Source organism: Neolamprologus brichardi, chromosome 13, assembly GCF_056152115.1.
Source record: "Neolamprologus brichardi isolate AB-2024 chromosome 13, ASM5615211v1, whole genome shotgun sequence".
Taxonomy (NCBI): Eukaryota; Metazoa; Chordata; class Actinopteri; order Cichliformes; family Cichlidae; genus Neolamprologus; species Neolamprologus brichardi.
In genome coordinates, this window is record NC_142116.1 from 7,901,919 (window position 1) to 7,925,590 (window position 23,672).

Here is a 23,672-nt window from a genome sequence, read left to right on the forward strand (position 1 = left end):
GAAGCGAGACCTGATCAATACCAGCGTGCGCGCACACTCACACACAGACACGTACACGCACGCAGAGCAAGAGAGAGACTGTACGCAAACACAAGTAAAGAAACATACGAGCTTTTTCATTTTTGTACTCTCCACACAGAAATATGCACACAAGCAGGCAAACAAACACACATGCACACTGACCCCTGCAACTTCGTCTTTTTTTGAATGCTTGGGAATGGAAACATTCCTGTGAGAGAGTCCCCAGAGAGAGAACGAAAGGAAGAGAGAGACAGGGAGAGCGGGTTGGCAATTTATAGGGATCTGACAAAGTCTTTGCTTAAAGGCACTCTTGCAGTCATTAGAGTTACCATACAGTATCAATAGGCTTCTTTCTTTACTCCCCCTTTACTTCATCCTCTATACACATCCAAAGTAACCTTCTTACTTCCTGATTTCTTTCCTGTTTCTCTTTAGTCATTTAACATTTTGCATTTGTGCCTTCATTTTTTCTCTCTTTGATTTTTTTCTTCATGTCAGCACCAGTCTTAAAATAGTCTCGGTGTGGTGGAAACTGCTAGCATGCTAAGACTGCAAAACATACTTACCTACACACACACAGGAGCAAGTGGAAATGAACACAGGAGCACTGCAGGCCTTTTGTGTTTTCAATGGCACGGTAAAGTAATAATCGTAAGTCTTACTAATTAAATATCTTGGTGATGTATGGTTGTCCTTGTGCACGGCATGTTTTACGAGCATCTTTTGTCTGTGAAGGTACTGAAGAGAGTTAAAGGTGTACCGTTCTTCTTCTGTTTAGGCAGCTATAAATCTACACTAGACAAAACACAACGGGGATGATGGAATGCATGAATAAATGAGAGAAGGATGGTGCGAGGAAGAGCAGAAAAGAAAACGATAAAAACAAAGCATGGAAGGGGAGCAATTAAAGATAGACAGAAGAATGGTGACATTTTAGCAGTCTGTGGTAAAGTAAAAAGCATAATTTCAGCTGCGCCTTTATTTGGAAGGGGTCGCCACAGCAGGCTCTGCATAGTGAATTTGGCAGATTTTGAAGTTGGATGCCATTTCTGATGCAACCCCCAAGGTATTTGTGTCTCCTCCAGGGACAGAACCTGATCTATCGCTTAGTTGAATGTGTAAACCACTTAGTGGTAAAATAATAAAGCATTGCAAATTATGCAGCACTCTAAGATTACCCATGCACTAAACAGAATTCATAGGTCACCTGTGTAAATATTCCAGCTATCCCACACATTATTTAATCTCTTGGTCCATTTTTAGTCTGTCTTCTATTTTTTTTAATAGGTTTTGGACTGCACATAGTTAGTGCAAATGCTGGAATAGCGACTTTTCCTGCAGGACATTCTGACATTGAAACAGTGTGCATGATTTACATTTGAACATCAGACAGAAAAACCCTGTACTGGTTAAAATGTCCCATCTAGATTTTCCAAAGCTTAAAAACAGAGCTGGAGAGGCGATGTGGAAGTTCACTTCTGAACAACTGACATATAACAAGTGGAAATGTCACTGTACAATGGCATTTTTGCCCAATACCACCTACCTTAGCGTTAAATGTATTGTTATTTCTTTTATCACATTAAAACAGTAAGATTTTATGTTGTACAGTCTTGGAAAAATGGGAACTTGACACACATAACAATAAGCACCATATAAGCTGCATGAATTAAGCAGAAGTGACAGACATGGAAAAGGACAGATTAAGACCCTCAGGGACTGGACCAGCCATCCAGTAGTTGGTCCTACATCAGTGCAGTGAACTGTGAGGTGTCTAACAAAAGGCTGGTTTCATATCAGCAGCTACGTTTGACCCTCTCTCTTCTCCACTTTCTTTATGTCTCCCTGGAGGTCATGGGGGTTCTATTGATTCATTATAAACACACTGATGTAGCAATCTGGAAAACAAATCACTTTAAAGCTAGGATACAGCAGGAATATATACAGTGCATGTCGCATGGCATGGCACTGGAAGGCATGCACTCAGATAGCTACTTAACAAACATAATCGACCTTGGCTGGCATATGTGAAAAACCATACCAAAATACTGTACATTAAGTCATACCCACTCACACACATATGCGCACATACTGTGAAATGACTTATGTCATTTGGAGTTTCCAGGGATGCACCAGAAGCCAAGTCCAACACAACGACTGGGAGAAATGATTTCAGACCCTGGTAGTCACAGCTTTAATTACATATTCTGCTCTCTCTCCTTTCCTCCTCTCTCTCGCTCTTCCTTCATCACTCCCTCTCTTTAGTTCTGTCTCTTGTTGGCTTCACTCTATGGCCAGACATTTGTCACGTTGCCATCCCCCTTATGGCTTCCTCTCTCCCTCTCTCTGTGTGAAGCAATGGAAACAGGATTTTTCTGTTCAGTCTTTCTTTCCACTTCTTTTTCGTTTGCTCACCCCACCTCTATTGCTCTTGTTCACCTTCGCCACTGACTCCTCACTATTTCAGGCATATCGAAAAGGCAAGCTTGTGCACGTTGTGCTTATGTTTGCATGCAGCTGTGTGTGAAAACAGCATAATGGTGACAAGAGTGGCAACAAATTGCGCAATGGTGACATGTGTACTGCTTATAGAGCATTTTATTGGTGTGCATATACTTTTAAGCATGAGTGCATGAAGTGAATGTATAGATGTGCTTAGCCTCTGAGGATAGAGATCAATTTTAAGCACTGTGAAGAGCACAGTTGTGATTTGCATCACTAAAGCTCTATGTAACACTACAGCGTTACATTTAGTATTTTCTTCAAAGCTGATAATATTTGGTGTTTTAAGCACATCTTGAATGGAAGTAAAACACATATGGTATGTGAGCCCTTTTTATCTGATATGGACCAAGTTCACATGCAGTCCAAGAGTAAATGAGCTACCTATCAGATCGCTGAAGTGGAAATCCTTCCATTTTATCCTTCTCCACGGACATTGACTCAAACTGAGCATGAGGAGCTTTGCATATCTCTCATATTTGAGAAAATACATGCTGTTCCTAATCCTGGTAAAACATCCAATACATGCCTTCAGTTCTTCATATGAGGCTAATGAATACATTCTTTTTTTTTCAAGAAAAGACTAATCAAAGAGTGCTTTCAGCATTTGAATAAATCTGAAGGACTGTACCCTGAGATCTTTAGAAAACAGAGAAGGCGGCTGGCAGTGCAGTCGTGTGTGTGTGGGCCACTCGTGTAAAGCTTGGTTTTACTGTATGGTGGAAGCAGAGGATGTAGAAAGAGTGTGTAATGGGGGAATTTTTTGTAAAGGCTCGGAAGTGGCACAGAGTGATATTCACACACACACACGCACACAGGCTCAGTCCTAAACCGCTTGCTGCAATTGTGCCAAGGAAAGACCTACCACACCTTCGCCAGAATAGAGAGACATTGTTGATCAGACATGGATATAACACGCACAGAGGTCTGTGTTTAAACAGCAGGGCATGGCTAATGTCTGCTTGTCCCTATTTGTTCCCTGTGTGACATACAACAGACAAAACAGAAGGGCAACTGTAGGTTAATCAGTGTGAAAGAGTGTGTGTGTGTATGTGCACATTAAAACCATTTACCTCCCTTCATTATCTGCTGTCTAGCTATCACATGCTGTTTCAGCTTGTTAGTATGTCTAAATGCTTAAATATAAGACAAATTAAGATGTTTTTAACACGGGTTTTAGCTAATTAGTCAGTTGATCAAATATTACACATGCTGAAGAAAACTAACAATGAAAACCTTCGTGTGTGTTTTTGAGGAAGTACATTTTGCCACCTTGTTTGAAAAGTACAACCTATAAAACATTTGTATTGTATTTTGACCATTAAACACTCTTTTAGCACTAAAATTAGCATCAGTGTATTTTCCATTTCCATTTTCCATTGCTGGATACTGTCAGCAGACCATCCAAAAGAATCTCTGTCCTCAACTGCTTGTTCTTCCTCCCCTTCATTCACTTCTTTTAATACCAAGTTGGTTGTTTCATCTTTTGTTTATGCAGTGGTTTGTATTGATTGTCATTTACTCCCACTAGCTCGCAGAGTGGTGCCAACAATTCTGACTGCTTCGGGCTGCTTGTTTTTGAATCAAATTTAAGAAAATTCACAGCCAGAAATCAAAAACATTAACACGTCAAACACTCCCACAAACCACCTACATTGATCCATGGAGGACAGTAGTCCAGATGATACATGAATTTTTGATAAAAATAAAATGCCCGATGATAAAATACAAAAAAGTGTGATCTTAAATATCGAGTCGTTTTAACCCACTCTGTTTCAATTTTATAAGCACTTAATTTTTACCACGAGCCCACTGTAATATCTCATTCTATCGATCTGACATTGATAGATATGCTATTAGCAAAATCTCCCATCTCCCAAAATCTCTCCAATGAAAGGGTTAATATATTTAAAAAATCAACTTCTATTTCCCTAGTTGGCTCAGTAGCACAAAAACTACTACTGCCTTTGTAATCACTTTATTTAACGTACAGATGCAGACTCAGTTTGCACCCTCCATCTGCTGCGTCCTTTGAAGCAGGTGGCTCTTGAAATGGGACGCAATATTAGGCTGCTAGCATCATCTCCAGAGTCACAAAATAACAAATTGTACGTCTAACAGAGGTAGGTCAATGAAGAACAGCCACAGCAAAGCATCACTGAACAGAGGATGGATATGTGGTTTCTCAGAAAAAGTCCACCTTTTACCCTATGGAGCCTATCCCAGCTACCATACTGTAAGAGGTGGGTACTCCCTAGACAGGTTGCCAGTCTGTCGTAGGACTGGCACAGAGACAGACAACCTTTAACACTTACACAGTATTCACACCTATGAGCAATTTAGAATTGCCAAAACTAACCTAACCCCACTAACTGCATGTCTTTGTACTGTGGGAGGAAGCCTGGAGTACCTGGAGACAACCCACGCAGACATGGGCAGAACATGCAAACTCCACACAGAAAAGTCCCCGGCTCTTGCTGCCCTAAAACGTGGCATCTACTCATAAAAATGTAAAAACAAGTTGTTAGATCATCTCTTTTAGGTTTTATGTATTCATACAGAGAATGAAAAATGTCTTTATTGTAACGCTCTTCATTGAGTATTACTGTGCATACTGAAAGCAAGCATAAGCGAAACAGTGTGAGAAAGTTCAAAGAGATCACATGAAAAGAGCTGAGAGTGATGAAAGACTTAAAGTATCCCTAAGAGAAAGTTAAAATGAGGGTAAAAGTGTGATTGAGGTGGACATATGAGAGATTGTGAAAGAGTACAAGAAGCATGAGGAGCCGGAGGCCTTTCTCTCTCTCTCTCTCACTCCCAGTCTCTCGTCCTCTGCAGCATCATGGGAGTCAGTGTGCTACATTAGAAACAAGATCGGCTGATAGCCTACATCCACTGCTGGCCTATCTATGTTATAATACTACTCCACAGAAGTGTCTTTCTTAAAGCAGTAGAAACTATCTGCAGTCACATGAACAGACTTATTGTTGCAAACATTGTGTGTCTAGTAGGATTTTAAATGGTAGAAATAAACATATTTAGATGTTAAACATCTAAAATGAGGACAAAAAGAGGTCACCAATGATTCGAATCCAGGTATTCTAATGCCAATTTTTATTTGTTTTTAACTGTAAAAAAACAGTTAACAAAAATATGTTAGGGGTACAAATACAATGGCTTTAAATGTAAAGACCTAAAACATCACATCTGCAACTTTCCTCCCTGGGAATTGATATTAGTGTAATTGTGCTTGTGTATTTCTTTGTCTGTTTCCCTGTGTATGTAGGGCTGTGTGTTTGGAGATGATTGTGATTCCACCGCTACCCTTCATCAAGATTAAAGGCACCTCTCTGTGCCAGCGGACTACAATACCACTCACATAAGTCTGTATTTCCACCAAGACAAAAAAAGCTCGAATATTACTTCTCAACTTTCATCCTAAAATCACATTTAGACTAACTTTCCATCAAGGCAGTGAAGGTGAAGAACCACACAACATTTCAACATTCTATAGCATTACATAGTGAAAGTTATGGTTATAAAAGAACGCACAGGCTACAAAATCTACGGGCTGCATCTGCAAATCATTGGTGAATTTCCTTCAGTAGTTCCTTACATCATCACTGGTGTTTTCAGTCGCTCCTATTACTTTGTCTCCAAACCACTCAATCTGAAGTGTTCCTCAAAGACAAGAGATAATAGAAAGCCCAATTTCCAGCTTCACATCAAGACTAGTTGTTATTAGACTATATTTATTACTCAGCTAGAGCCAAACATGCACAATTACACAATTATTTACTATAAAACAACAATCATTAAAATGCTAAATGGATGACATTTAAATGTAGCTAAGCATAAATTTATTCATCTTCAAACTAAAAATTAAACTGCCTTCATTAAATTTCCCTTGACATCGACCGGTGCTCTCTTCCACTGGGCCACAATATTTCTAACTTTTAATATCTAGTCATGCCATATGTGAGTAGCCCGTGGAGCTCCAGTGATTAACCCACAGGTCTTAAGAACAGTCATTTATAATATAATCTAGAAAAAAAAACTGTGGGGGCGTGGGTGTGCATGAGAAAGAGAGCGCATGTATGAAGCAGGCTGTTTCTCATTGTCAGTGTGTGAACTCATAAATCTTTATACACACACACACGGATGCGAGGCCTCCACTCACTGACAGTTCGTTCATCCACCAAGGAGACGCTTGTCACCGCGGAGACAGAAACCAGGACCACCCGGGGATTATGGGATAGCTCAGTCCTCCAACATATAGACAACCTGCCATTGCTGATAGATTGTAGAGTGGATTCATTTGCCCGTCTTCCCCTCTCTGCCTCACTCTTTTCATTTCATTCAACATGCTTTGCTGGCTGCCTCTTGTCTGTTGCTCTTCTTCTATCTGCCGGCTGCTTTCCTTGCTGTCTTGGGGTTTATATTAGTACAAATATTATGAATCAGCACGGCATGTCAAATCATATCGATTGCTTGGCTCACAGGTAAAGCTTGTAAAGATGTTTAGATTGTCACAGCTATTACTTTACTTTATAGGCACAAAATTACCTCATATTTCCTATGATTACTTAATAGGGGCATTGCATTTTTTTTGCCCTAAGAGCTGCTTATGCTGAAAGAATTTCATTAGCCTGCATTTCCATGGAGAGTTTGGTTATGATCATATTGCCATTTTGGGGGTGTTTTCCACAGTGCCAAGGAAAAACTGTGTTTTTGTAATTAGTCTTGTATTAGAAAAAAAAAGTTGAATGTCAGCAGCTTCTCCTCCGTTTCTCTTCTCATGGATCATTTGTTATCGTTAAACTCTCAATAACCTCATTTCTCTTAGTCATGAGCTGTCACAAGCTTTTCTAGAGTCCGGTCTGCATTGGTTACCACTCCTTTTATTAAAGACCTGTAATAACTCTTAACAAACCTGGAGACACCCATATGTTCAAATGCCTTCATCTTAAGACAGGAACCACAGGGAAAGAGGATATTTATCAATTTCAAAAACGGGGTGGCTCTGACCTTCGACCAGACAATCCTGGGTTCAAATTCCCCTGGTCAGGTAGGGTTTTTCTGTGAGGAGCTGCATGTTTCCCCTGTGCCTGCACCGATTCTCTCTGTATTCTCATGCTTTGTGATTCTGAATGCACAAAATACACCTTAACAAACTCTGTAGAGATTCTATTGTAGCATCCCACCTCTCTGCAGAGGTTGAACACTGAGATTCAACACCTTACACACGATACAAGCAATAGACCGTCAGCCTCACACTTAGATTAAGTTCCTATGAGAACCACACATTGCTAAATTATGACAGCTCACTGTGATATTGAGGCATTAAGGTAGTAGTCAAACACACCAAATCCTACTGCTTAATCTGCACTATTAAATTCCAGGTTGGAAAAAACTGCAAGGGAAATCCCAGCTGGAATTCCCGAATTACATTCTTTTTCCAGGGATCGCGGGAGAACTCAGTGAGGTCAGATCCCAGAGGACCCAAAATGACATAAAGAGTTGTCTGTTGCATTGTTACACACATGCATTATGGATATATACCACACACACACGTTTAAAAAAATATGGCAAATGCTCATTCTCCCTCAGTCGCAGAAAACCTACTTGTCAGGTCAGTGTTTAAGCTGATGGCAAATCGTTAATTTGACTTAACAAGGTCCCACTTTTACTCCTGCTCAGAGATGTGGAAATGTTTACTTCGAGTAAACCTGACACACAAGCTAGCTTTTAACAGCTACAAAACCACAGAAAGTATACTGCCAGTGTTTCTACACACACACACACAATTATATCCATACAAATCTTCTCTACAGTGTTTTGTACACTTCGCAGTTTGAAAACGAGCTTAAGGGCAACATCGATGACAGAAAAAAAAGCTCTGTGTCACATCACAGCACACAGATGTGACACACAACACTGTGGCCAAAGGTCTCCAAATGCCACGATGGTTATATTCATCTCGGTTTCTGTTGGCATTATTTTGTTATTGGTTCTTGTAAAGATTAAGTTAAAGAAACAATTCCACTATTGTGGAAAATGTTAGATGACACAAATATAGCTCAGCAAAGCCACACTTTGTGGATTTTTTCCCTTAAGTTTAAACATAACTACTTAACATAAGCAATTATATTAATTAGCTGTGATAGCTAGTTTCTAGCTATAGCTTCATAGAGGGAGTGATATTAGTACTCTTAGGTCTTGAGCTTTAATTGTGAATATGGTTTGCTTACCTTCTACTTTTGGCTTAGGATTTAAGTGTTTTGCACCATATGGGATTAAATTAAAGCCTCCTCTTGCTGCCAGGCAAAACCCTTTCTGGGATGTCATACTTCAGGATACAGACACAGCATGTGCATGGGACTCGTGGCTAATTACACGCCTTTTATACGATTCAAATGTTTGTTAAAGTCATTAAAAAGCTTCTAGTGCCAACAGAAAGGCACAGTGGAAGGAGGGAGTCTTCCTGCCTTAGGTTTATCGCCGCAATCAACATCTGTTAAGTCTGAGTGTAACTGAGGTCACCAGACATTTTGGCACAAAGTCAAAGATTTGTTTGGCTCATCCGACAGTCACTCGTTCTCTAACACACACACTCCTCACTCACATCACTTACCACTTTTGTCACTTTGTGTGCATGAGAGCAATTAATTGGACTGGAAACTGAAGTGCAACCAAAAGCAGTCTGGTTACACTTCAGTTATTCTACACTTCATCAATGCATTTTCAGTTTTTGGATAAAGACCTGCAGTTTGATGCCTGATTGTGTCAATGAGTGTAACGGGAGTAAGAGAAAAGTTGTCATAAAAGGAAGAATTCAAATTCTTGGTTCCCCCCAAATAATATTTCAAATGCTGTCTTTAATATTTTTAATTAAATATTAAATATATGGTCTAAATTCCATATTTATTAATAGCTTTACACAGCATCCAACTTTTTCAGATACGAGGCTGTGTTTCTAGGCTTGTCTGAGTCCGAGCACAAAATCCAGACACCGTCCCTGGCAAACTAGGACATCTTGTCATCATAGATTACATGGAAAATTCATCTAGTGGTATGACAAGGCTTTTCCACCATCAATCCAGGATTGCTGTACAGCAAATTTTCTTACAAACTATGAGAATACTGGTGTTTTTTTATCATTATTATTCATTGCAAACCATTTAAACCTCCTATAGGAAAGTAAATAGCACTCTTCTACAAATGCAGACAGGAGCTTTTAATCTGAAAAGGTAATGTAATAAATGCAAAGACCTGAGATTTTGCTTCCCCGGATGTCTTTCAAATCTTTAAGCTCCCTCCTCCCCTTTATCTAAATCCCAGCTCACGACTGAACAGATTTAATAGGTGAAATCAATCAAAGAACAGAGCCTGGATTCTCCTGATCAGTCCATTTCGGTAAGAGACCATGGGGATGTAATATATTTACAGCTTTGAACACTACAGAAAGACACAGTCAGAGAAAGAGATGAAAAAGAGAGACAGATGAATTGGTATCAGATCTCTGTAAGCCCAGGATTCTGCACACTAGAGCCTGTACAGATTAGCTAACACTGCAGCTGCTGCAACAAGAGTGTGTGTTTGAGGGTGTGTGTGTACATGTGTGTGTATGTGTGCCTGTCTAGCAGTGCACATTACTAGGGAACATGGTCTGTGTCTTTTCTCTCCATGCAGCTATCAGAAGAGCAGAACTGTGGCTGTGAGCGTGTGTGACTATCCTCAGTGCGACTGCTATCAGATATATATTCAAGCTAAGCTCCAGGCAAGACTCACTCTCTTGAATCAAATCTGTTGCAGTGATATGGGCCACTAAGCACCATAAATCTGTTTAACTTTCACTTGGTTATCTCAGCTCAGTTTGTCCTAAGACATTTTTGTTTACTTTAATCACACAGGGTTTTACGTCTTCTTTGTACTGTACAGAGACAAACATCATAGTCGCACCACTGTTTGTGGTTTGCTGGCATTTCCATCTGTGATGCAAACTGAAATCACTGATCATTCAGGTTTTACGAGTGTTGCAGACAAAATCTTCCAGTAGAAAAGTACGAGTTTTGCATTGCATCATAAATGTATTATCTTACACACACATCTTTGTGTTATCTTTGTATGTATACAGCTGTAACTAAGGATTGTTTTGGTTGTCAACTAATCTGTCATTTTTCTTTGATTAGTCAACAATTACTTCAATAACTCTTACCTCAGCTTCCTGCGGGCAAACTTTCTGTTCTTGGGTTCAGTACCTCAACTGCTTAAGTCTGCGCGCCTGTAAATATCAACCTTCTCTCTCACCCACTGAACAGAAAAATAAAATAATGACCCAAGAAACATGATTTTGAAAATAATAAAATTTGTTTTTTAACATTACTCAATAGGACCGTCGGAATAAAAGTTAAATAAATAAAAATATCAAGTAATACAAATGAAAGTTTTAATGGTAAAGAGAGGAAGTGGCGTAAGATTTGCACATGCGTGGTACCGATCGGGTTTCCGGTACGGATCAGGTAGCGACAGTGACATTCTGTTTTGCGTTCACACTGCATTCTTCTTTTTTAGTACTAAGTGTAGCCTTGGCAGACGATAGAGGTCATATTGCCGTCATAGCTTCCTGTAGTGTATTGCAGTTACAAAAACACATCTATGTGGTATTCAAATCAAATCAAAATTTATATATAATAGTGTATGACGCGTCGACAATTTTTTACAGTCAATTATTTTTACAATCTTTGCAGCCGTAGTCATCTAATCATTTTAGATGAAAAATAAACAATCTTAAGTAAGACTGAACAATGTGTAACTTGTACAGATAGTAGTTCATACTTTAAATGACTGCATGTTACAATTTAAAATTTTAATGGCTTTGTCTTAGATATTGTCTGCTAAGTTGAGTATGCAGACTTCTCCTCATTTTCCACCCTTTGCCTGTCGCTCATTACCATTGCACATACATCTCTGCTGCGCTCATTAACAGAAAACCTGTTCTAGAGTCCAAGTAAAATATGAGAAAAAACAGTTTGCATCCATCTGAGCAATGAAAAAAGAAGGTGGCTCTTAAGTGTTGAACTTGTCCTCCTCTAAGTGGATTTTCTTACTTATTATTTTTCTTCACACAAGGACATACAGGACAAGCTTTCCTTCCCCCAGAAACTACCATTTTCTTTTTTTCTTCATTCAGCTGCTCAGAACAAATGCAAATCTCTATTGCTCGAAACTGGAGCACCTATAGCATATGGGAGATTACCTCCTCAGTAGGACAGCTATTGGTATGATGCCACAATTCCAAGGCCACTCCTTTACAACACCTGGTCATTGGGAATACATTTTATCATTGGGTTATTATTCTTTTTTTCACTCAACATAGAATTACATATTAAAAGATGAGCAAAGATAACTGTTTTCCATTAATTAAAAATGCCATATAATTAAAAGAGTGCCTTGCTTTTGGACAATATTAGAAGGCGAATTTGATTTCCACTTTTCCTTTTTTTTTTTTTTTTTTTTGATTTCCACTTTTCCTTTTTTTTTTGATTTCCACTTTTCCTTTTTTTTTTTTGATTTCCACTTTTCCAAATCTTGCCATTGTTTAAAATTCCTTTTATATATTTCAACACTTATTGACATATTCTATCAAATGGATAACAGTGATTTGCACATTAACATACCAGTCTGCAGCCAGCCGCTGGACTCCTTACATCATTGACCACATCTGTACCAATGTTAGTCCAGTGTGGCCAAACATAGTCTAATCCTTTTTTGGGAAAGTTCCCCTTGTTGCTAACTGACCAAAACTATGTTGGCTGTGTCAACATGTTGTAAACAGAAAGTGGTTTACACAGAGTGCGAGCAAAGGAAAGGAGAAAGAAAGAAAAAGACATGTTTCAGAGACAGTCAAAAAGTACTTCTAGATACTCCATCACTTTGATTACTTGAGAATCTTCGCAGAGAAAAAAAAGATATGGGAATTGTACAGAGGGAGACAGAACAGAATTCCAGCCAAGAATCCATAAGCTATCATGTGTGATTATATTGTAGCAGATTTATTGGTGGATCTCACTGCAAGCTCACATCTCTCTTCATCACAATGAGAAAAAAAAAAAGGATCAAGTGAGGTACAAGCAGGTGATACTGTAGATCATGATTAATCCTCTGGGAATCATGAATCCTAGTGAAAGCATGTCAAGGCAATAGCTGTTACATTTTACTTGAAATCACAAAAGTCAGCCTCATATTAGGATAAAACATAAATTCATCCTGATTATCGCCATTGTCTTAACAAATAATTAATTGCAATTAGACTGTGATTAAATATGTAAGTGTGGAAAAAGTGCTAGATAGACCAACTGGCAATATCTAGAATCAAATCAGAGCTAGCTAAGGTCTGGGTCATATACTCAGCAACTTCCTGGCAACCTCTGTTGTGTAGGAAAAATGCATGTTCCCTGACTGGTTGGTGAGTGGTTGCTGGAGGTTGCTGGGCGAAACAAATGAGGGCACTGCACCAAAAATATCCTTGTGATTTCTTTCCTTGTTAGCAGACTGCAGAAGTTACTATACTTTGTATAGAAGACGCACACTCACCAACTGCTGGCTGGACTGGATTTAAACCTGAATGGGAAAAAATGCTAAGGAAACAAGAAATGAAGAAAAATGACCTTTAAAATTTCTCCCCACTGCAACAAACATTTGCTAACCGAGGTACTGTGGAGGTACGTGTCTCCATGGTTCACCATGGGGGTCACTGACAGGTCTCTAGGCCTGTGTGACTCAGGCCTAAGGTAACTTAGACAGCACAAAACCAACACTTTTTGGTTATGGTTCATACATTTGCACAATCATATTTGTCATCATTACTATTATTGTTAGACATGTTAAAGATGAGTGCATGTAATAGTTATATTATGAATGAAGATAGTGAGACACTGGATTAAGAGATACAGGAAATATAGTAAGGATGAGGATGAGGCAGCAGAACAGTGCACTTTTATCTTTCACAACATTATTTTGTGGTCCTGCAGTTTGTTTCAAGCATATTTGTCAAGTTTTGTCCTTGTTTTTTGCAATGTGAGCTCTTGTTAGCACTCTCCTTTCACCTTTTCTCACTGTCCTCCATTCATTTCTCTATGGTCCTTTATTTGTGAACTTTTCTTCTATATATCCATTGATCTCTTGCTCTCTCCCCTTCCCTCTATACTCTTCACTTTCTCTGTGTGCACCGCAATAAGTGGCACACAAAAAGGGAGAGAGAGAGATGGAAAGAGAAACTCATCAAAGCGTGAAATAGTCTGAGCTTTTACTACAACTGGCAGCATTTGACCACATACTGCACCAGCCATTATTGTGGTTACCCGCAGCAACACTGCGCTAAGAGAACGGCATGCTGAGAAAAAAGAAGTGGAAGAAAAAAAGAACACATACAGACGGTGTGTTCTGCATATGGAGCAGGTGTTAATGGACAAATTAAAAACATGCATGATCCCGCTTTCAGTCTCTCTCTCTAACACGCACACACACACGCACACACACACACCGTCTCTCTTCCCAACTTCTTGTAAAACAAAGAAATGTTTTGCTTTGGGTTAATGTCTTTTACACAAAAGGCAGTGCAAGCATTAAACCAAGCCCCTTTCAACCAGCAAACTCCAAATTCTAGTAGTAAAACTGAGACCTATACCTGACCTGTCCTGCTGTAATGTTTTAATTACGTTCTCACTAAACAGAAGGATGCCATATGTGCTTGTTTTTGACACATACACAACATTTACCACCACTTACAATTCCTTGGTTTTAAATGAAAAGGAAAGTGAACTAACTTTAGATTCTAAAAAATACTGTTTTCCTCGCTGAACTTGTTCACGTTTCTATGTAAAACAAAAAATGTATGTAGAGGTGTGATTATTGGCCATACAGGTTATACTGATCATACAGAGAAGAGGCCTTTGCTAAATAATTGGGGATTTGGGGAAGCTCTCCTTTGGCAGGTTTTTGTATCCTTACAACTATTAAAGGCTTAAACTCTTTCCTATTCGATTTTCCTGCTGAACACTGAATGTCTTCAAAACGCATGACACGCAGGGCGAATTTAACCCAAAAGTAACTGCCAACTGAATCTGGAGATTTGGATTTAAAGCCACTCTGGTGATCGAATTGTACGAGGGTAATATATCCTTTATTTATTCCTGTAGTGAAACTGATCCTTTAACTTGTCCTACACATTATGATGCAGTAGGAAGCCACTGCGCAGAGAATGTAAGCCAATACCTTCATGAAGAACACAGTGATAGGTGAAGTAAGTGAACATGTTTGTGATAGCATGAGCCCCCTGAGGAAACCTACACAAGCACAGGGAGGACATGCAAATGCAACTCAGAGGGACTAATGAGGAGAATATTGCTGAAAATAAACATGAATTAACTAAATCTAGTAATTAAACCCAGAAATCCATGTTTCCCAACATCACAGAGAAAGGGATCAGAGTACTGCTCTTGCACAGATTTCTATACAAACTGAAGTGCTTTTTGCAACCACATGAGTCGCCCTCTGCTGGCCAGTAAAAATAACGCAATGAAATGACTTCACTTTTCAGACACAGAGGTTATATCCATCTTTGACTGTGGCAGGCTGATAATATTCAAAGAACTCTCACACACAAAGTTTAACACACGCAACCGAAATATCCCATGGTATAAACAACAATGATCTGTTTCACTTAACCTGTCAAGTTCATATACATACAACACACATTTGGCAATCTTCCGACCTCAGCGATTCCTCTGCGACTAACGTGAAGAATAAATAACCCAGTGGGATTCAGTTCCAATATCACAGACCCCGCTCGCCAAAAAATTAACATCAACATAATAGCATTAGCCTGCTCATAGTCATCCATTAGAACTACTTAGTGGAGACAGACAGACAGACCAGGGAATATGCCAGTGCTCTTATTAAAGCCCCTCTTTCATAAGGATAAGCACCAAGCAAAGAGCTACACCATATACACAGTGATGCCACAGGTTGGCTCATGATACCTAAAATAGGTAAAGCAAGTGACCAGACTGACTTAAAAGCAGAATGCTTTTATGTTAAAACCACCACCTCAAAGCAAATGCCTCAGTTCCTGCTTTGTTGTAGGGATTAATTCATTAAGAGTCACATCCTTCTTGAAATTCTTTACTGTGAAAACAGCACTGCATGTTTGTGAGCTCAAAAACGTCGCTGTCAGTGTTTTGTCCTGGTCTTGGTATCGGCAGTCGTAGATGCCTATACATGTTTAAGTGCTTGAATTCTTAAAGTGTGCAGTGGATCTCAACTGAGTCATCACAGGGTAAAGGGAGTGGCTGTTCAGTGGAAGCGCTGTTCCTTGTAGCTGAATGCGCTAGTTGGCAAACTTGTGAATGGAAGATGTGACACAATCAGTTGCAGCTATATTTGCCAGAGGGATAACAAACAAGTTGGAGGGCAAGTAAGTGAAAGCTGTAATTCAAGAATGGTTGGTGATGTATTGTGACATCTTTTTACATAGATCGACTCATAAAAACTTCTAAAAGCTTTTGTTAAAACTAGAACGACTGCAAAATTTCCTGTATCCTAAAACTGCTAAGATACATATTCATGAGCTGAGTGTGTTGCAATAGTGCATCAAGTACTTGTTTAGCAGCTAAAAAACAGTGCAAAGTTTGCGCTGATAGATTATAATCACACAATTCCAACCACACAATTAGAAGCCACATCTGGCAGCTGTAAGAATAAATGAGAAAATATCGTTTCCCATCTGGCTTCTTAGTCTATGTCTCTGCTCTTTATCTCTTTACCCCAGACCAACCTCTTTCCCATCTTTCTCGCTCTCCTGTCTTTTATCACTCTCCTGCTCCCTTTATGTCTCTGAGTATCTCTCTCTCCCCCTCTCACTCTCTCTCTCGCCATCCCCGCCGTTGCCAAGGCAATAGTGTTTTGTGGAGGCAGCTGGTTAGGGCTCATTTGTCAAGCTGCTGACCTGCACTCTCTTGTCCTCACCCCTTTCGCTTGCACTCTCTTCTACTTTTTTCTGTTATTCGGTATACAAAAAACACTGAAGAGCCTAATTGTCATACTTGTATATCCCAAACAATCATGCAGTACAAGTGGAAATGGCATATTTCACTCCGGTCCAGTTCCCTCATTATGTTTATGAGTGTCCATCTAAAATGATGTGTGTTTTTCCATGTGAGCAATAGCTTGGCAATGATTTAGAGGTATATACAGTAAACAAAGCAACCGCTTATGGGTTAGCGTAATGAGCTTGACAAAGGATTCTGAAACATTGATTGTGCTCTCCTTCATGAGAAAGACTGTGGCAGCCTGCCGGAGATAAAAGCTGATTTTGTGGAAAGTAAGGTGAAAAAACGCCAAGATATGATGTCAGTCTTGAGCCTCTCTCTTCATTTGCTACATGTTTCCTACACTTTTTCCCAATGCTTGTGCCTTCATGTGACTGCAGCTATGATCTTAATCATCCATTAAAGATACTAATCTTTTTAATTAGTCAGTAAATCATCCAAAAAATAAGTCACAGAACTGGAAATCTCAATCATGTTTGTGGTCTTGGTGGAACATTTTTAGTGGAATTATCTGATAATAGCCTGCTGTGTGGTACGGCCTTTCCAATAAAATTCAGCTTTGTTAAGTGTTTTATTAGTCTGCGACATAGCACTAATTAGCAGAGTCTGCACTGGATATGCACCAGTTTATGGATGTAGCTTGCTAACTAAGTTTGCTAGCTTAACACTGCAATCAGGGTGATTTCCAGCTCCAAAAACACAAATGGGATGACCTCAGTAGTGCTAACAATGAGGCAAAATCCAAAGCAAATGTGCAACGATGCTATGGCTACATCCATCCTTTATATACAGTCTCTCATCTAAACACGTGTCAAGCTGTTACCAGAAAATGGCAAGCGAAAAATGATTGAATTTCACACAATAGGACGTGATTTGTTTCAGTCAGTTTACTGCTCCAGTCGTTTAAGCATTAGAAACAAAATCATTTCCAAGCTGAAGTCAAATGCATGTACGGTAAAAGCGCACGCAAGATCACAGGTGTCTCCTACCTTGAGATGTGCGATAACAATGTACTCTGTAACACGAGAACACAGACTTCACACCTCATAAAGTGCACGCTTGTTTGTGTGTCTGTGTTGAATGTGTGTACATGTAAGGAGGAAAAAAATTCAAGCAGATATTGTTTCACACTTTGCTTCATTGTCCAGAGCAACAGAGGAATTTATTAAAACAAATACGAAACACTGCACAGACACCGCACAGGCTCAACCAACGCACACACACACACATACATAGTTTTAATCATCCGTCCTTAAGTGGAAAAACAAGTGCTCTCCCACAACACTTGTTATCTTTCTCTACTAATTAATTCAGAAATGTTCACTAATGGTACTGCTCTGACAGAAGGGTGCAATGTGTATGGGTACATGCATGTGACCTACAAACCCCATCAAGCCTCATTACCACCAGTATTCAAATGTATGCGTGTCCATAAATATGTCTGTTTGTTTATTGGCATGTGCATTTTATGATGATACAATTACATCATGCATGCTGGAGGTTTAGGAACTATGCAAACTGTTAATGAAAAGATGGAGACAGTTTGATGATCTGCAGGTGTTAGCCAAGTGTTTTTTTATTGTGTGGTTCTCATTTAGGATTTTCGTTTTTGCAAACTTGACGAAACATAGAGAAACAATTCAAGTAAGGGAACAATGAAATCTATATCGATGCTACTGTGAATCTTAGAAGTAAACCTTGATCAAACCGAACCTCGATGACAAGCAAAATGTTAAAAAAAAAATCCCATTTCTTTACCATCTGAATGTGTTTTTAAAAAGCACACAGGCCTACTCATAAAAACACACAGACACATCCCACATTTCTATAGCTTCTAACCATGCATCTCAAAAGGCCGATCTGTCCTGGTTATTAGAGTGTGAACTCCCAGTCTGCTCATCGTGTGTATGCATGTGTGTGTGAGTGTAGGAGGGAGCCTAATTTGATTCTCAACTACACCATGTTTCTCCACTTGCTGCCTGCTTATTGAAATTGCATAATTGGTATGTATCTATGTGTGCATATATTTGCTCCCTCGCGGGGTCAAAAAGTGACTGATTGCACAGCAAAACAATTGATGTTGTGTTCTGTAGAAGTTTGCTTAGATGTGTAAGTATGCATGTTTTTCCATATTCGCATGTCATTGCGCATATTCACCTGCATGATCTGTTTACTCAACTTTTTGACCTCAGTATGACGGCATGTGAAACGAGGGCTCGCTCTTTTGGAAAACACTGCTTCACTAATGAACCACACGTTGATTGTACTTTTTTCCTTTAATTTTTCCTATATAATATCCAACCTGACTGCCCTTTCCATTTTCTAAAAATACTGTTTCAATGACAAGCTTTAGAAAAACTGAATTGCTGGCCCAGTTTGCATTAAGTAGTCTGCCAATTCCATCAGGATCATCTATAATAAAAATAGAGCCACTTAGACCGCTGGAAGGTGCTCTGGATAAAACTGCTCATCATAAGACAGGTGTTATGATACTAGTTTATAATAGCATGTATGCAATACAATAGCAGTGGTAATACAGGCATATACAGAAAAACACTTGCAAATTATTTTGTCCAATGTTTAGTTTTAAAATTTGGCATTTATGTGCCTTTATTGTAGCTTCTTGTAGATTTCTTGCTACGCAAAACAAACAGCTGTGGGTGGAAGCAGTTCACTTGTTGATCAGATTGTTTGATGAGGGGCTTTCATCTGCTTTTTCCCAGTAAAGGTTTTAATGAGGCAGTTTTGGATACTAGAAGCATTCTTTCTTTCACTCCACCTGAGCTCACCTTGATGGCTCCGCCTCTTTGCCGTCTGTGTAGACAGACTCCTTTCTAAACAATGATGACACCATCCTCACTTTGGCTTGTGTTATCAGTCTTTTTGTGGGGCTACTTGAGGTTAATGTTTTTTATTCTTATGCACACTCCTAAATACATTTCCACTGCAGGTCTGATTTTAGTTACAGATGTAGTAGAAACGCTTATGTGGATTAAATCACTGAAGCAAAAAATTTGGCCGAAGGATTTTTGTAATAGAGTTATTTGAGTTACTGGATGAGTTGTTGCAGCCCTAGTAGTAGTACTTTAAATTACTGCCTCCCAAGGAGTTCTTTGACTACATCCTGTTTGCACTTGGAAACCTTCATCACTGTATCTTGCAGTACTATTATTGTGGCAAAATCTGCATAGAGACAGACAAACAAACATCTCCCAAGGGCTCAAAACCATCATTGTGGTAATTCCAGCAAACATCTTGTCATGATGACGGATAGACAGACCTACAAAGTGAAAACAATACCAATGTCAATGTCACAGCTGGTAAATTCAAGCATCTGTATTGGCACATTAAACCACAAGGTGGATAGCAAAGTAGACCCACACAAACACAAATGTGCAGCACTGAGCTGGTAGAGAGGTAATTTGACAGCACTGAGCTGGATGTGGTGTTGTCTATGTGCTCTTCCTATTGTTCTCTCTCTCACACACAAACACACACACAAGCACAATCCTGTACATTTCCGTCTTTCACAAAACACACTAGGCAAGACCTCACAAGCTATTCTGGAGACAAATTGCACAGGTCCTCTTTCAGACACAGAGATACAAAGGGGTGAAAAAGAAAATTGGAGAAAAAAAAGGCAGGGGCTAGTACGTATAGAAAATTACCACAACTTTAGAGAACTACAACTTTTCTCTTTCTCACTCCCTCCTCCATCCACCCCACTACGCTCCCATCACTGCCTCCATTCACACTAATCTCTCTCCTCACAGTACCACCCCTATCTCTCTCTTTCTACCTCATTTTCCTCTCTTCTGTCACAGAAAACAGAATCAGGGTAGAGTCAGCCTCGAGGCAATCATATTTAGATCAGCTATTTTGTAATTTCTTTTTTCTCAGCAAAATCGTTCAATGCTTTTCCCTAAAGGGACATTTCAGGGCCCCAATGGCTTATTTCTGACTTACACTGTGTATTTCTGTGGGAATGCATATTTTCTACAAAATCCCAGCATGGGACAAGTGTTGCAAAATAATTAGGGCCATAAATGGTATGGAACGGTAAGTTGTCGTTACTATTTGTTACCATATTATTCGTTACATGTGTCTGTCCTTAAAGGTTTAGTTCCTTTGCTGTGCTTGCAACAGCATAACCAGTTTCTGGCCATATATCCAGAGCAGCTATTTTTAAACCGCATCACATTAAAGGTGTGAAACTTTATCCAGAAGACAAGGCACAGTGTAGCATCCTCCTTTTTATACGCACCAACTGCTTGACTCCGAGGCTTGGAAAGAAGGACGATACACTGAAGTATAAAACCACAAAGTTAAAATACTTTAACTAAGATTTATGCATGTGCACAAATTAAGTTACCATGTTGCAGTCATGTGTGTTATTCTTAAATGAAAGCTCAAGTTTTGGTTAAATTACTGTTAAAATTGCAGATATTCTATCGCTCGCCATGACATGAAGTCTTAATTTTTGGTCTCTCTGTTATTACTATTTATAATGCTTTGGGGTTTCCTTTTGATTTAGCACCTACAGTTTTAACTTATTCATATAAAAAAGTCACCGCAGATGAGTTATAGGCACACTTACTCCCCAAGTGGTTAAAGAACTTGTCTGGTAATCAAACCCCTGATTTCCCAATAGCAAAATGGCTTCTACATAATATAGATAACATTTGTGGCATGTTTAGAATACTTTTCACTTCAGGCACATCTCCTGTAGTCTACAGTCATCACTTAGCAACTCAGTCTTCCCCTAAAGAAACACACATATACACACAAGCATACACACACACAGTAACCATGATAGCCGGATGTATAGTCCATCATTTGATTTGGACAAAGTATTATTAAAACCCACTTATTCCTGGCTGTAAGCGCTATAAGCTGTGGAAACTATTCTATCTGCCACAGGCTAAAAAAGCAAGTCCTGCAGACATCTGCTTCAAATCTGACCTAAAACAGTAGAGGCTGACACAGAAAGAGTTTAAGACTACTGTTACTAAGACAGCGTCTCTCCTATTCATTCATTATGGCAGCACACTTTGTTTAATGTCATTACAACTCTTCTTCCATCTCTCATACAAACTGAACATTTCCAAACAAGCACTGTAAGCAAACCTTTGGTTTCCAAGGCAATCTACAGTAACCAATAACTGAAGCCAGCCAGCTAAAAGAGCACAGTGCTTTCCATCTCTTTCCGCACTGCTAAACAAAGTCAAGTACAGTTTATTCCTGTAGTTCAATATCAGCTTTAAAATCTCATTTACTTATTATGAGACCACACCAGCAGCAGTTCGCAGTCGTGCTCATGCTCTCTGTGAAGATAAAGAACCCCCTCCACAGCCAGAAAAGCTAAGATAAACAGTATGGGCAAAGACCCACTAACTAAACACTCTTAGCATCTGATTTATAGGTCAGAAATCCATTTTATAAGGAAGCAGTACAGTTGATTTAGTGAAATCATTTCATCAGTATACTCAGTATCACAGTTACTTCAGCCTCATTCCAGTTGCTATACTGGGATCGATTGAGTGGTTAACGAAACAGTGATGGTGTGGATATTTAAATGACGGTTGTTATACAGCCGGTAACATGTGATGATAATTAGAGATGATCACAGCTCCCATAAATAAACATAAAGGGTAACAAGGTAAACTGCTGAAGTATGTTACAGGGTATATATCTCGCTAAAGGTACAAGCCCAACAGCCTTACAGAACACACTAATGCCCAGAAATGATAATTCGCAAGAGTATTTCACCTTACTGTGAGAAATACACAATACAGAGCTCCTATTAAAAGAACCAACAGACATTCAGTTTTACATGTATACAGCTACAGGAGTGCATGTGTGTAGGCACAGTGTAGCAACACTGAATGACTGCATTATAACAAAGCACGTGTGACCATTAAAGACATGAGATTCAAGTCAATCACAGTTACAAGGAGAACAAATGTATACAAAACTATAGTCCAGAGCAAAACTAATATGGCCACCAAAACTGGCCAAGAACCACCACGTCAATGTGTAAATAAAGTCTGAACAACATAATGATACAATGAGCTTGATATTTACTGCTAACAAGGTTAAAACAGCTATTAGGAGACTAACATACAAGGCTACAGTCTAAGTACAATACCATTTACCTGTATCAGCTGTACAGTTGTACAGTTGTACTGTCAATATCTGAGTCAGTCTTTGAGTCAGCATGTCATCTAATGTTTTGGCAAAAGAAAAATATTTATAATGGTTGGTAATGAAAGGACTTCAGTTTTGAAAAAAAAATGTACACAAGAATCACGCAAGAATAGAAGACTGTGGAATTATCTTCAGTTTCAAAGCCTATTGACCAGTACTATACAAACATTAGACTGGCAGCTGGAGCTAATTTGCCACACTTGGTGTCGGTCAGGTATGACGACTACAGCAGCTGGCTGTGAGCAAAATCAACAGTGTGGTAAAAGTCCTCTTCAAATGTGGTCAATTAGCCATCACAAACCTCACCATGAGTCACCATCAGATTTTAAGCATTGGGTTGAGAAGAGCTTTAAACTGTGCCGCTCTTATTTCACAGCAGGGATCTTTAAATGGAGCTCCAGTGGAGTGCCCTTTTCAACTAAGAAAGATGACAAATAAACTTCAAGCTGGCTTCGTGAGTGGTTTGTTCTGGGATGTTCTCACACATTATTAAGCCACCTAAAAGGGCAACTGTTGTTGTTTTTTTTAATCTTTTGTGTATCTAAATTAAGTTGACTAGATAGATGTCCCTCCTTAGCATTTCTCCAGCTCCCTGCTGTCTGTTGAGTTCTTGTACCTTTTCCAGTGTCTAGGTCCTCTTTGTTTTCCACTGCATGACTTACTCAAAGAAATCTCAATGCATCTCGTTCAAATTCAGCGCTATGACATTCGAATTACTTGAAATTCAAATAACCGACCACCCAACAAATAATTCACTTTCCCAACTCCTCGGCACTGGAACTTACAAGTCAAACTACACTACACAGTGCAAAAATCAATAAACTCTACAGA

General features: G+C 39.2%; 1 protein-coding gene across 3 annotated transcripts in view; it reads right to left on the reverse strand.

The window, feature by feature from the left end:
* Positions 1-23,672, reverse strand: part of slc8a1b (solute carrier family 8 member 1b) — a 134,752-nt gene that overhangs the window by 92,364 nt on the left and 18,716 nt on the right. The gene's annotated exons all lie outside the window — the stretch shown is intronic.